Consider the following 12,825-nt stretch of genomic DNA (forward strand, 5'->3'; position numbering starts at 1 on the left):
TTGCCTAGAAAATTCCATGGACAGAAGAGCCTGGTGGACTGCAGTCCATGGGATCACAAGAGTTGAGCACGACTGAGCTACTTATCACACACACGCATACCTCCTGTACATAAAGGAGATACCCAGGAAGACTGAGTAACTCCCTGAAGTGGCCCAAGTCACCACCTTAAACACCATTTTCAGGCAAAAGTAAAATAAAGATGTTGGGGCAGGGAGAGGCTGGTTATGCGAAATTACTAGGAAAAGCAAAAATGATACATGGTATGATTATTATGCAGATTTATGTGCCTTCTCCATTGATGAGAGTTTCTAGAGATTATTCACTCTCCTCCTCCTGGTACAGAGAGGGAGATACCATTACAATGGCAATTTCCCTTATAAGTGTAAATTTCTCTTGTAAAAGGGTAACTCCTATTACATTTTCAGAGCTTCTCTTTGTTTGCTGTTTCTTAAAAATAACCAACTATATTCCTTATGCCAAAAAGGTATATTGTGAGGGTGGCGAATTCTGCTCAACCTTCATGGGTAAGCTTATACTTTTTTACACGCTGTGTGCTCAGTTGCTAGGGCGTGTCCGACTCTGTGACCCCCGTGAACTGTAGCCCACCAGGCTCCTCTGTCCATGGGATTCTCCAGGCAAGAATACTAGACTGGGTTGCCATTTCTTACTCCAGGGGATCTTCCCCACCCAGGGATCAAACCCACATCTTTTGGGTCTCCTGCATGGCAGACGGATTCTTTACTCATTGGGCCACCTGGGAAGCCCCATACTTTTTTATACTTTTTAAAAATATGTATTTAAAATAGTTTTTTTTTTAAACACATTTTCCAAGTGCTAAGCTAAGCATGAATAATTTTTTTCAGCTGGTTCATTTATTAAAGAGAAATGCATCAAATTGCCCACTGTAAGGGGCATGCAATCATTTGGACCAATGGTTTATGCCCTCTTGGATAATGGGAATACGCTAACTTTGGAAAGAGCATTTCTGAGAAGGCACTTTTTCTCTCCTCTTCATCAAGGGAAGTATTCCAACTGTAATGCCCAGGGTACTGGCAATGGGTGGTGGGAGTCAGTGAGACTGTCTGTGGTGCCCTTAGAGCAGGGCCTCCTTGGCCTCAGAAGGCAAAATCAGACTCAGAAGCAGGATTGCAAGGAAAAACTCAGAACGCTTGATTTTACTCCCCAGGTGGCCCTGGTTTCCTCAAGTTGTACAACTTGTTCATCTCCAGCAAAGCTTGTCCCCAGTACCTTTAGGGGGTTTTCAGGAGATGTGTGCATTTAATCTGGGTTAAAAATTACTTGATGCAGTTCAACATTTACCAAACTCTAACTATGTAGCTATCTGGTGCTAGGGATACAAAGATGAGATGACTGGGTTTAGCATGTATCATTTTTGTATTTTAAAAAAACAGTCCAAACTTGAAAAAATAAATATTTATTTAATATGTATTTTTGGCTGCACTGGGTCTTCCTTGCTGTGTATGGGCTTTCTCTATTTGCTTTGAAAAGGGGCTATTCTCCAGTTGCAATGCATGGGTCTTCTCATTGCAGTGGCTTCTGTTGATGCAGAGCACAGTCTCTAGGGTGTGTGGGCTTCAGTAGTTGCTGGCACATGAGTTTAGTTGCTCCGTGGCACATGGAATCTTTTCAGACCATGGATGGAACCTGTGTCCCCCTGCACTGGCAGACTGATTCTTAAACATGAGACCACAGGGAAGCCCCAAACATTTTATATATTTTTTTTAAATGAGGGATGGTGATTTCACCAAATGATATTTTTAGGAACAGTGGCATAAAAGAGATTACAGCATAATACTAAATATTCTCTGAAGCTACGTATTGGCTCAGATAGGATAAGTTTTAAATAATTTTAAATAAATTCATATTTATGGCTAAATGAAAAGTTCAATTTAATATTTAAAATTTCTTGAGCAGAACAAGGGTAAAGTTCAGGGAATGATGCTGTCTGGTTATTATTTCACTGTAGGAAATTTCCCTGTTCCTTTCCCTTTCTCTTCTCCTTCCTTTCCTTACATATTTGTCAAGCACTGACAATTGTGGGTGGCACTGTATTCAGTGCAGAGGATATAAAAAGAGTAAACAGTCCCTGTCTTTAAGGAGTTTGCAATTAAGGGTATAAACATTCTTGAAAATTTAACTGCTTTTGTAGAAAATAAACTCAAAGAGATTTAAAAGGAGACAAGCCTTTTGTGACAGCACACACTTAAGTTTAATTATTAGGAATCTCAGAAGCAAGAATACAGCTGCATTCTTTGTCTAAAGTACTTAAGAGGGACTTTACAATCTATTAGCTCAGCTAGGAGAGCTGTCAAGTTGCTGGAATGAAACAGGTAATCTTGTTTTTTCCTGAATTATAGAGACAGCAAGTGGGATTGGAAGACCACAGGGGACACATCTTTGAAACTGTGTCTCTGATGTCACGTTAACAACCACTTTCCTTTTCCTTCTGAAGTGAAAATAGAGCTAAAGCAGTAGAAAAGGGGGAAATAATAAAAACAGATTTATAGTCACTCTATATCGCGTAATTCAATAATTTCAGGAAGATATTTGAAGAATTTCTTTGTCGAGTGCATATTTATTTTTTCCAAGTCAAGAGAGTTTAGCAACATGACAACATAATGAGCAGTTCAAAAACACTCTTAGGTGACCAGTTTGCAATCAAAGCATACTTTATAAATTCCTATTATTATTCCCCCTTGCTTTTTGGAAAAAATAAAAAAAGAAAGAAAACTTCTGTCTCATTCTGTTTAGAGGATTTCCTTCCTCAACAGCATGCCCTTTCAGCAGTTTATTTCTATAACATCAACTGCCAATGCTAATTGCAGAAGCATCATGCATAGGCATTGAGGGAGACCTCAGGGATAACATCTTTATCTTTAAGTTTTATAGAACCCAAGACTGCTTTTATCTTTTAATTCTCTCTGCAGCAGCTGCACTTATCTTTCAGGAACAGATTTGAAATGTGAAGAAAATGTTAACAAATTTGGGAGTATGTAACCTTTCCTTTCCAATATCATTAAGGATCAGTATGAGTGACTCATTTCTTTATATGATCCTTATGCAATTGTGGTCATTACTGATCCCTTAATTATAGCTATTAGATGCCATGAAATTTCAAAGCTCTTTCCAACCTTCCTATTATTCGCAAACCAAGCCTTTTATTTTGGGGATACCAATATTACTGTTTCAGTGTTCAAGCATATTTCTTTAATAGGTAAATTTTGTATCCTTCTACTTATAAAGGAAGATAATATTAATGAGGAATATCTCAAATGATCTCCCCACTCCCATGACCCTCACAAAATATTCATCTTTAATTAATAATAAATAATGTAAAGAAATATACATTTCTAAAATTAAATGCCTAGAAATCAAAGTCTGCTATAGATACAGAAAAAAATCATTGCTATGCCTGACTGAAAATTACCATTTTTTCTTCATTCAGATAGCAGATATGTTGAACTCAAATTCATGTGCCCAATGTATAGTGAGGCCAAAAAAATGTTGGGGTATGGAGCAGAGAAAGGTTTATTGCAAGGGCCAAGCAAGACACGTATGGGTCATTCTTAAAAGACCCAAACACCCTGGTAAATTTCACAAAAGGGTTTTTATTTTTTTAATTTTTTTAATTTTTTATTTTGTTTTTTAACTTTACAATATTGTATTGGTTTTGCCATGTATCAACATGAATCTGCTACAGGTATACATGTGTTCCCCATCCTGAACCCTCCTCCCTCCTCCCTCCCCATACCATCCCTCTGGGTTGTCCCAGTGCGCCAGCCCCAAGCATCCAGTATCGTGCATCGAACCTGGACTGGCGACTCATTTCATATATGATATTATACATGTTTCAATGCCATTCTCCCAAATCATCCCACCTTCTCCCTCTCCCACAGAGTCCAAAAGACTGTTCTATATGTCAGTGTCTCTTTTGCTGTCTCGTACACAGGGTTATTGTTACCATCTTTCTAAATTCCATATATATGCGTTAGTATACTGTATTGGTGTTTTTCTTTCTGGCTTACTTCACTCTGTATAATAGGCTCCAGTTTCATCCACCTCATTAGAACTGATTCAAATGTATTCTTTTTAATGGCTGGGTAATACTCCATTGTGTATATGTACCATAGCTTTCTTATCCATTCATCTGCTGATGGACATCTATAGAACTGCCTTATGACCCAGCAATCCCACTGCTGGGCATACACACTGAGGAAACCAGAATTGAAAGAGACACGTGTATTCCATTGTTCATCGCAGCACTGTTTATAATACACAAAAGGGTTTTTAAAGGCAAGGTGAAAGAGAGAGTCACAGGATGTGTGATCAGCTGGTGCACAATGCTCTGGTGGATGGATGGTGAGGTAACAAGGTGTTGTCACAAGGGTTAATTAACATCGATTGTCAGGCTCCAGACAGTCTGGGGGCTGTGTGTTCACAGTTGTCATGCAGTTTATTTCTACCATTTGGTGGGATATTCAATATCTGCAAAACAACTCAGGAATGGGCATCAGACATTGTTATCTATGTCCTGTAGAAAGACCAAAGATTCTATGACTTTGCTATATGGCTCTTCTATTGTTTAAATTGTTACCAGTTCTCTTGGCCCAGTTGATATTTTTTGTTACTAAATTTCACATTTCTTCTGTCATTAATTCTTGAGCCAGTTTGTGAGACTCGGGTGAGGCCTGAGAGACTAAAGCTTTTTTCTACAATCAAGAGGCAGGCAGCATACATGTGGTGGGGTCTGTCACGGGAAGGTCCCAGTAGGGTCCTGCTCAGTAATAATAACGGTAAAAATAGTGGCAGCTGACATTTGTTTTATGCTTCCTCTGTGACAGCCATTATGCTGCCTTGGAATATTTCACTCATTCACACAATAATTGTAGAATCCACATTTCATAGATGAGGTCTAAAACAGGTAGAAACTGACATAACTAAGATTTGAACTTTTGTCTTCTAGAACCAGCTGCTTCTGCCTCCACACATGTTAGTCACTATAGTATAATTTGTTCCTTGTTTACCTTGCTATCAGATGCTCATGAGGGATAGTGAAAACTGATTTATTTGGGATGTTTCAGAGATATATTTCACATGATCATGATTTTCTTTTTTCTGTCCCCCAAACTGTTACTTTATTTTCTATCCAAAAGGTCTAATGCATTTTTATATGATTTTTTTTTCTTCTGAGAGCATGATTGCTTATTTCTGTATTCCTTGTTTACAGCACAGTTAGTTCTGGCAAACAGAAGATATTTAGTGAATATTTACTGACTGAGTAGATTTGCATATAATTTTTATTTAAAAAATGGATCAAACTATGCATATAATTTTGCTAAAATTTATTTTCCAATAACAGTTTCAGAACACCAATTAGTAACATCCTAAGTCAAAAAGTTCACTTTTGATACATTAAGTAACTGATTAATTATTTGAGAAATGGCATTACTAGGTCAAAGGGTTTGTACATTTTCAAGTTGAGGTAGACATTGATAAAATTCCAAAAAGGTACAGCACTTTACATTCTCATCAGAGAAGTAGAGGTAGAATAAAAGCATGATTGGATAAAACATGGATTTGATTTACTGCTACAACAGATTACTACAAAATTCTGAGCAAGTCACCTAAACTATGTGTAAGAGTTTCTTGATAAGATCTTGGATGGAGATTTCATTGCCTGTTGTAATTACAATTCAGAAGGAGCCACCAGATGTATAAAAAACACTCAAAATTCAAAAATAAGAAAACAAACCATTCAATTCAAAGTAGAAAAAATATCCGAACAGAGATTTTAGTAGAAAAGATATAAACATGACAAATAGGCATATGAAAACATGCTCAATGGAATTTGTCACTGCTGCTAAGTCGCTTCACTCGTGTCCGACTCTGTGTGACCCCATAGACAGCAGCCCACCAGGGTCCTCCGTCCCTGGTATTCTCCAGGCAAGAACACTGGAGTGGGTTGCCATTTCCTTCTCCAATGCATGAAAGTGAAAAATGAAAGTAAAGTCGCTCAGTCGTGTCCAACTTGTAGCGACCCCATGAACTGCAGCCTATCAGGCTCCTCCATCCATGGGATTTTCCAGGCAAGAGTACCAGAGTGGGTTACCATTGCCTTCTCCAATTTGTCACTAGGAAAACAAAAATTAAAATCACAGTGAGAATAGTTAAAACAATTAAAAAAAAAAAAAAAAAGCTGACATTAGCAATTCCTGATGAAGATTCAAGGGATTAGGTCTGATAGAGTGCCAGAAGAACTATGGACCCAGGTTCGTGACCTTGTACAGGAGGCAGGGATCCAGACCATCCCCAAGAAAAAGAAATGCAAAAAGGCAAAATGGTTGTCTGAGGAGGCCTTACAAATAGCTGTGAAAAGAAGAGAAGCAAAAGGCAAAGGACAAACGAAAGATACACCCATTTGAATGCAGAGTTCCAAAGAATAGCAAGGAGAGGTAAGAAAGCCTTCCTCAGTGATCAATGCAAAGAAATAGAGGAAAACAATCGAATGGGAAAGACTAGAGATCTCTTCAAGAAAATCAGAGATACTAAGGGAACATTTCATGCAAATATGGGCAAAATAAAGGACAGAAATTGTATGGACCTAACAGAAGCACAAGATATTAAGAAAAGGTGGCAAGAATACACAGAAGAACTATACAAAAAAGATCTTCATGACCCAGATAATCATGATGGTATGATCACTCACCTAGAGCCAGACATCCTGGAATGCAAAGTCAAGTGGGCCTTAGGAAGATCACTATGAACAAAGCTAGTGGAGGTGATGGAATTCCAGTTGAGCTATTTCAAATCCTAAAAGATGATGCTGTGAAAGTGCTGCACTCAATATGCCAGCAAATTTGGAAAATTCAGCAGTGGCCACAGGACTGGAAAAGGTCCCAAAGAAAGGCAATGCCAAAGAATGCTGAAACTACTGCACAATTGCACTCATCTAACATGCTAGCAAAGTAATGCTCAAAATTCTCCAAGCCAGGCTTCAGCAAAATGTGAACCGTGAACTTCCTGATGTTCAAGCTGGATTTAGAAAAGGCAGAGAAACCAGAGATCAAATTGCCAACACATGCTGGATCATCAAAAAAGCAAGAGAGTTCCAGAAAAACATCTACTTCTACTTTATTGACTACACCAAAGCGTTTGACTGTGTGGATACAACAAACTGTGGAAAAGAGATGGGAATACCAGACCACCTGACCTGCCTCTTGAGAAATCTGTATGCAGATCAGGAAGCAACAGTTAGAACTGGACATGGAACAACACTGGTTCCAAATGGGGAAAGGAGTATGTCAAGGCTGTATATTGTCACCCTGCTTATTTAACTTATATGCAGAATATATCATGAGAAACCCTGGGCTGGATGAAGCACAAGCTGGAACCAAGATTGCCTGGAGAAATGTCAATAACATCAGATATGCAGATGGCACCACCCTTATGGCATAAAGTGAAGAAGAACTAACGAGTCTCTTGATGAAAGTGAAAGCGGAAAATGAAAAAGTTGCCTTAAAACTCAACATTCTGAAAACCAAGATTATGGAATCTGGTCCCATCACTTCATGACAAGTAGATGGGGAAACAGTGGAAACAGTGACAGACGTTATTTTGGGGGGCTCCAAAATCACTGCAGATGGTAACTGCGTCATGAAATTAAAAGACACTTGCTCCTTGGAAGAAAAGCTATGACCAACCTAGACAACATATTGAAAAACAGAGACATTACTTTACCAAAAAGGTCCATCTAGTCAAAGCTATGGTTTTTCCAGTAGTCATGTATAGATGTGAGAGTTGGGCCATAAAGAAAGCTGAATCCCAAAGAATTGATGCTTTGGAATTGTGGTGTTGGAGAAGCCTCTTAAGAGTCCCTTGGACAGCAAGAATATCCTGTCAGTCCATCCAAAACGAAATTAGTCCTAAATACTCATTGGAAGGACTGATGCTGAAGCTGAAACTCCAATATTTTGGCCACCCTGCTTATTTAACTTATATGCAGAGTACATCATGAGAAGAGCTGGACTGGAAGAAACACAGGCTGGAATCAAGATTGCCGGGAGAAATATCAATAACCTCAGATATGCAGATGACACCACCCTTATGGAAGAAAGTGAAGAGAAACTAAAAAGCCTCTTGATGAAAGTGAAAGTGGAGAGTGAAAAGTTGGCTTAAAGCTCAACATTCAGAAAACAAAGATCATGGCATCCAGTCCCATCACTTCATGGGAAATAGATGGGTAAACAGTGGAAACAGTGTCAGACTTTATTTTTTTGGGCTCCAAAATCACTGCAGATGGTGACTGCAGCCATGAAATTAAAAGACATGTACTCCTTGGAAGGAAAGTTATGACCAACCTAGATAGCATATTGAAAAGCAGAGACATTACTTTGCCAACAAAGGTCCGTCTAGTCAAGGCTATGGTTTTTCCTGTGGTCATGTATGGATGTGAGAGTTGGACTGTGACGAAAGCTGAGCGCCGAAGAATTGATGCTTTTGAACTGTGGTGTTGGAGAAGACTCTTGAGAGTCCCTTGGACTGCAAGGAGATCCAACCAGTCCATTCTGAAGGAGATCAGCCCTGGGATTTCTTTGGAAGGAATGATGCTAAAGCTGAAACTCCAGTACTTTGGCCACCTCATGCGAAGAGTTGACTCATTGGAAAAGACTCTGATGCTGGGAGGGATTGGGGGCAGGAGAAGAAGGGGCCGACAGAGGATGAGATGGCTGGATGGCATCACTGACTCGATGCACCTGAGTCTGGGTGAACTCCCGGAGTTGGTGATGCACAGGGAGGCCTGGCATGCTGCAATTCATGGGGTCACGAAGAGTCGGACATGACTGAGCGACTGAACTGAACTGAACTGAATGTGAAGAACTGACTCATTGGAAAAGACCCTGATGCTGGGCAAGATTGAAGGCGAGAGAAGGGGATGACAGAGGATGAGATGGTTGAACGGCATTACCAACTCAGTGGACATGATTTTGAGTAAATTCCAGGAGTTGGCGAAGGACAAGGAGGAGGCCTGCCATGCTGCAGTTCATGGGGTCACAAAGAGACACAACTGAGTGACTGAACTGAACTGATGAGGATGTGAGACGATTGGACTGCTTTTTAATCGCTGATGCAAAATGGTGCAACTACTTTGGAAAACAGTTGGACAGTTTACTATATAATTAAATGTATTTGTGCCAATAGTAGTGAGTAGCGATCGCACTACTATTTCCACAAGAGACACATAGTTTGTATGTACATCAAAACCTAAGAGTGAATGTTTATAACAGCATTATTTATAATTTCCCAAAACAGAGATAATTAATATCCTTCACCGTGGAAATGGAGAAACCAACTATGATATATTCATACAATAAAGTAATTCTCATCAATAAAATGAAACAAACTATTGATACAAACCAATAATATGGATAAATCTCAAATGAATTATGCTAAGGGAAAGAAGTCAGTCACAAAAGACTATTGTATGATTTATTTTCTTGTCTCTCTCCCCCTGTATAGATATGAGATAAAGCTATTTTTAAGGCTAGATAAGAGAATTTTGCATATAGAATTCTCTCTGCCCATTTGGGCCACTAACTCTTTTTAGTGTGCGTTGTATATCTCCATTATACATTAACTAGATCTCCTTAGAAGATGCAAGAATACCTCCTCAACCAAAAAGAGCAATTTTCTTCTGGTGCCAGCAAGGTAACTCCTTAAGAGACAAGATTCCTTTCTAAATCCTGTCAGGAGTCATGATGACCCCCTACTTGCCTTGTATGTGCAGATCTGGACCATGTAAACTGTCAGTCTGCTACTTTGATGTGTGACCCTTTGTCTCGAAAACATGTACAGCTGTGCTTTGACTTATATCCAGTGGAACAGTCCTCAGAGCTTTCTGAAAGACTATCTGCTGGGTTATAACCCTCAGATTGGCTCAAATAAAATTCTCTATTTCTTTCTTAGATTGACTATTAATTAATTTTTCATCAAAAATATAAACATTCTGGAAAAGGTAAAGCTAAAAGCACAGAAAAGAAATCAGAAGGTTCTAGGGATTGGGAGTGTGTGAAGTGTTGACCACAAAGGGGCAATGTAGAAAAGTTTTCTTTGACTAATAGAGTTGTTCTATATTTTATTCGTGGTGATCTAAGATTTTATCCATTCATCAAAACTCACAGACTTCTATACCAAAAACAGCAAATTTATTGTATATAAATTAATAAAAAAAGACATAAAATTTCAAACAAATAAAAAATAGGAGTTTCAGAAGCGAATTTTGACACCTGCACGGCATTGAGAAGGCATGGTGAAGTCTGGTGTGTACAGGTGTGTGTGTGTGTGTGTGTGTGTATGTATTTTTATTGTTAATATTATTATCGCTACCATTGCCTGTAGTTTCCAGATTTCCTTAGGTAACAAGAGATGATTAGTCTTGTTTTCCTCTCTATTGTTTCCAGTTCAGACCCAGAGACAAAATCATTTAATTATTGTTAGATTTGAATTTTGTTTCTGGGAGAGTTTGTCTTGATTTATTATCCTTCTCATTTTGTAAAGAGATGCTCATTTAGATTGACCAAGTAGACTCATAAAGTCTTCTAACTTACTTTGGGATCAGAATCTTTAATAGATCTAGCTTATTTATTTTCCCATTGAATCAATTTCCCTGTTTTAGCAAGGTTATATATTAATATAACTCCAAATGTATTAATGTTACTCAAAGCTTCAGTCTATGGAAATCTTAGATAGTTTGTATTTCTTGTCATATACTTTTGAAAGTTAAAATTATCCTTCAGTTATAAAAAGACAAGGTTATCTAACTATAGCATTAATAAAATTGCATCTAGAAATTCTTTTTAAGTTCCTCTGAAGAAAATACACTTTTAAATTAAGATAATATAATTACCATTTTATGCAGATCAAGTTAAACTTGATCAATTCATTTAAGAAAACTGTTAGAAGTAAAACCATGTATCACTCTAATGTTTCTTACTTAGCTTTTGATTTTTGATTTGAATTTATATTTTGAAGTGTCATATGGCACATTTAAACTGTGGAGATTTATCAAAGTTGACTGACAGGTTTACCAAAACCAGATTTTTTAGGTGAATGTCTGCTCATTATATGAAATGATAAGAGCCTGTTTTGGTATGCAAATTGAGAAAGCATTCCTGAGATAGAGACTCAGTTCAGGTGTTACCACAGATAGACAAGATACTTCCCTGGGCATTTATTAAATGCCCAGATACTATGGAGAGGGCAAACCTCCATAAAGGAATAGAAAAATGGAAAAAGCTTATTCAGTGTCATTAATGTTTAGGATAATACTGAGGTGACAGCAGAAAGAAGGGTGAGGATAGCATCACCAAAAGTGATGCTTTTTTTCCCCCCTTAGAAAATGTTTTCCCTGTAGAAGCATTTTAGTAATAATTATTCCATTGTAATTTTGCTTTTTTTGCCTTTATTTTCTAGTTAAGAAATGAAATATAATGATAGTTTTTTTTTTTTTAAATAAACAATTTGAGGAGGTTTTAAGCTATGACATTGAGTCAGTTATTAAATCTCAAGTGTTACTGAAAAATAAAGAGATTTATCCCTCAAACTGAGCTTCCCTGTGGCTCAGTCAGTAAAGAATTTGCCTGCAATGCCAGAGACCTGGATTCAATCCCTGGGTTGGGAAGATCCCCTGGAGAAGGGAATAGCAACCCACTCTAGTATTCTTGCCTGGAGAATCCCTATGGGCCTAGGAGCCTGGTGGGCTACAGTCTATGGAGCTGCAAAGAGTTGGACACGGCTAAGCAACTAAGCACATTCCTCAAATTATACTTATTGCAATCATAGTTATTCCAACAGTTTGGATTATTTTACTTAATTTTTAGTTCAGTTCAGTTCAGTCACTCAGTCGTGTCTGACTCTTTGAGACCCCATGGACTGCAGCATGCCAGGTTTCCCTGTCCATCAACAAATCTTGAAGCTTGCTCAAACTCATATCTATCAAGTCAATGATACTATCCAAACATCTAATCCTCTGTCATTCCCTTCTCCTCCTGCCTTCAGTCTTTTCCAGCATCAGGGTCTTTGCCAATGAATGATCCCTTCTCATCAGGTGGCTGAAGTATAGGAGCTTCAGCATATAGTATATCAAATAAATGAATGATCCAAAATAGCAAGAAGATATAATATAGACCCTCTTTGTTGGTATGAGGAGTATCTAAAGGACATACCTTGTCAACATGATTTGATCAAAAGGAATTGTGAAAGTATATCCCTGGTCACCCAAAGACCACTAATATGGCACAAGAAAGCACAAAATCAAATGACATCTGGTTTCTAATGAGTGGGCCGTGGACCAAAACTGACTTCTGTGGTTTATACAAAATTTCCTACATTCTAAAAAGCTTTCCAGCCTCTTTCTACTTATATTTAGAGAGTTTTAAACTTATTAGGGTAGCTCTAGCTATGCTGAGGAGGAAAAAAAAAAAAAGAAACTCTTAACCTCAGTGTCTTTAAATAACAAAGGTGTACTTTCTGCTAAGGCAACAAGTTGTAGTTTGAGTTGCTGTCCCACACAGCTCCTTTCCAGGTAGGGACTATGAGGCCCAAACATTTCCACCTTGAACTTAGTTACTTGTTCTGGAGGAGGAGCCAAGATGGCGGAGGAGTAGGATGGGGAGAACACTTTCTCCCCCACAAATTCATCAAAAGAGCATTTAAACGTCGAGTAAATTCCACAAAACAACTTCTGAATGCCGGCAGAGGACATCAGGCACCCAGAAAAGCAGCCCAACTCTTCGAAAGGAGAGAGA

The sequence above is a fragment of the Bubalus bubalis genome, chromosome 20, assembly GCF_019923935.1.
Source record: "Bubalus bubalis isolate 160015118507 breed Murrah chromosome 20, NDDB_SH_1, whole genome shotgun sequence".
Taxonomy (NCBI): Eukaryota; Metazoa; Chordata; class Mammalia; order Artiodactyla; family Bovidae; genus Bubalus; species Bubalus bubalis.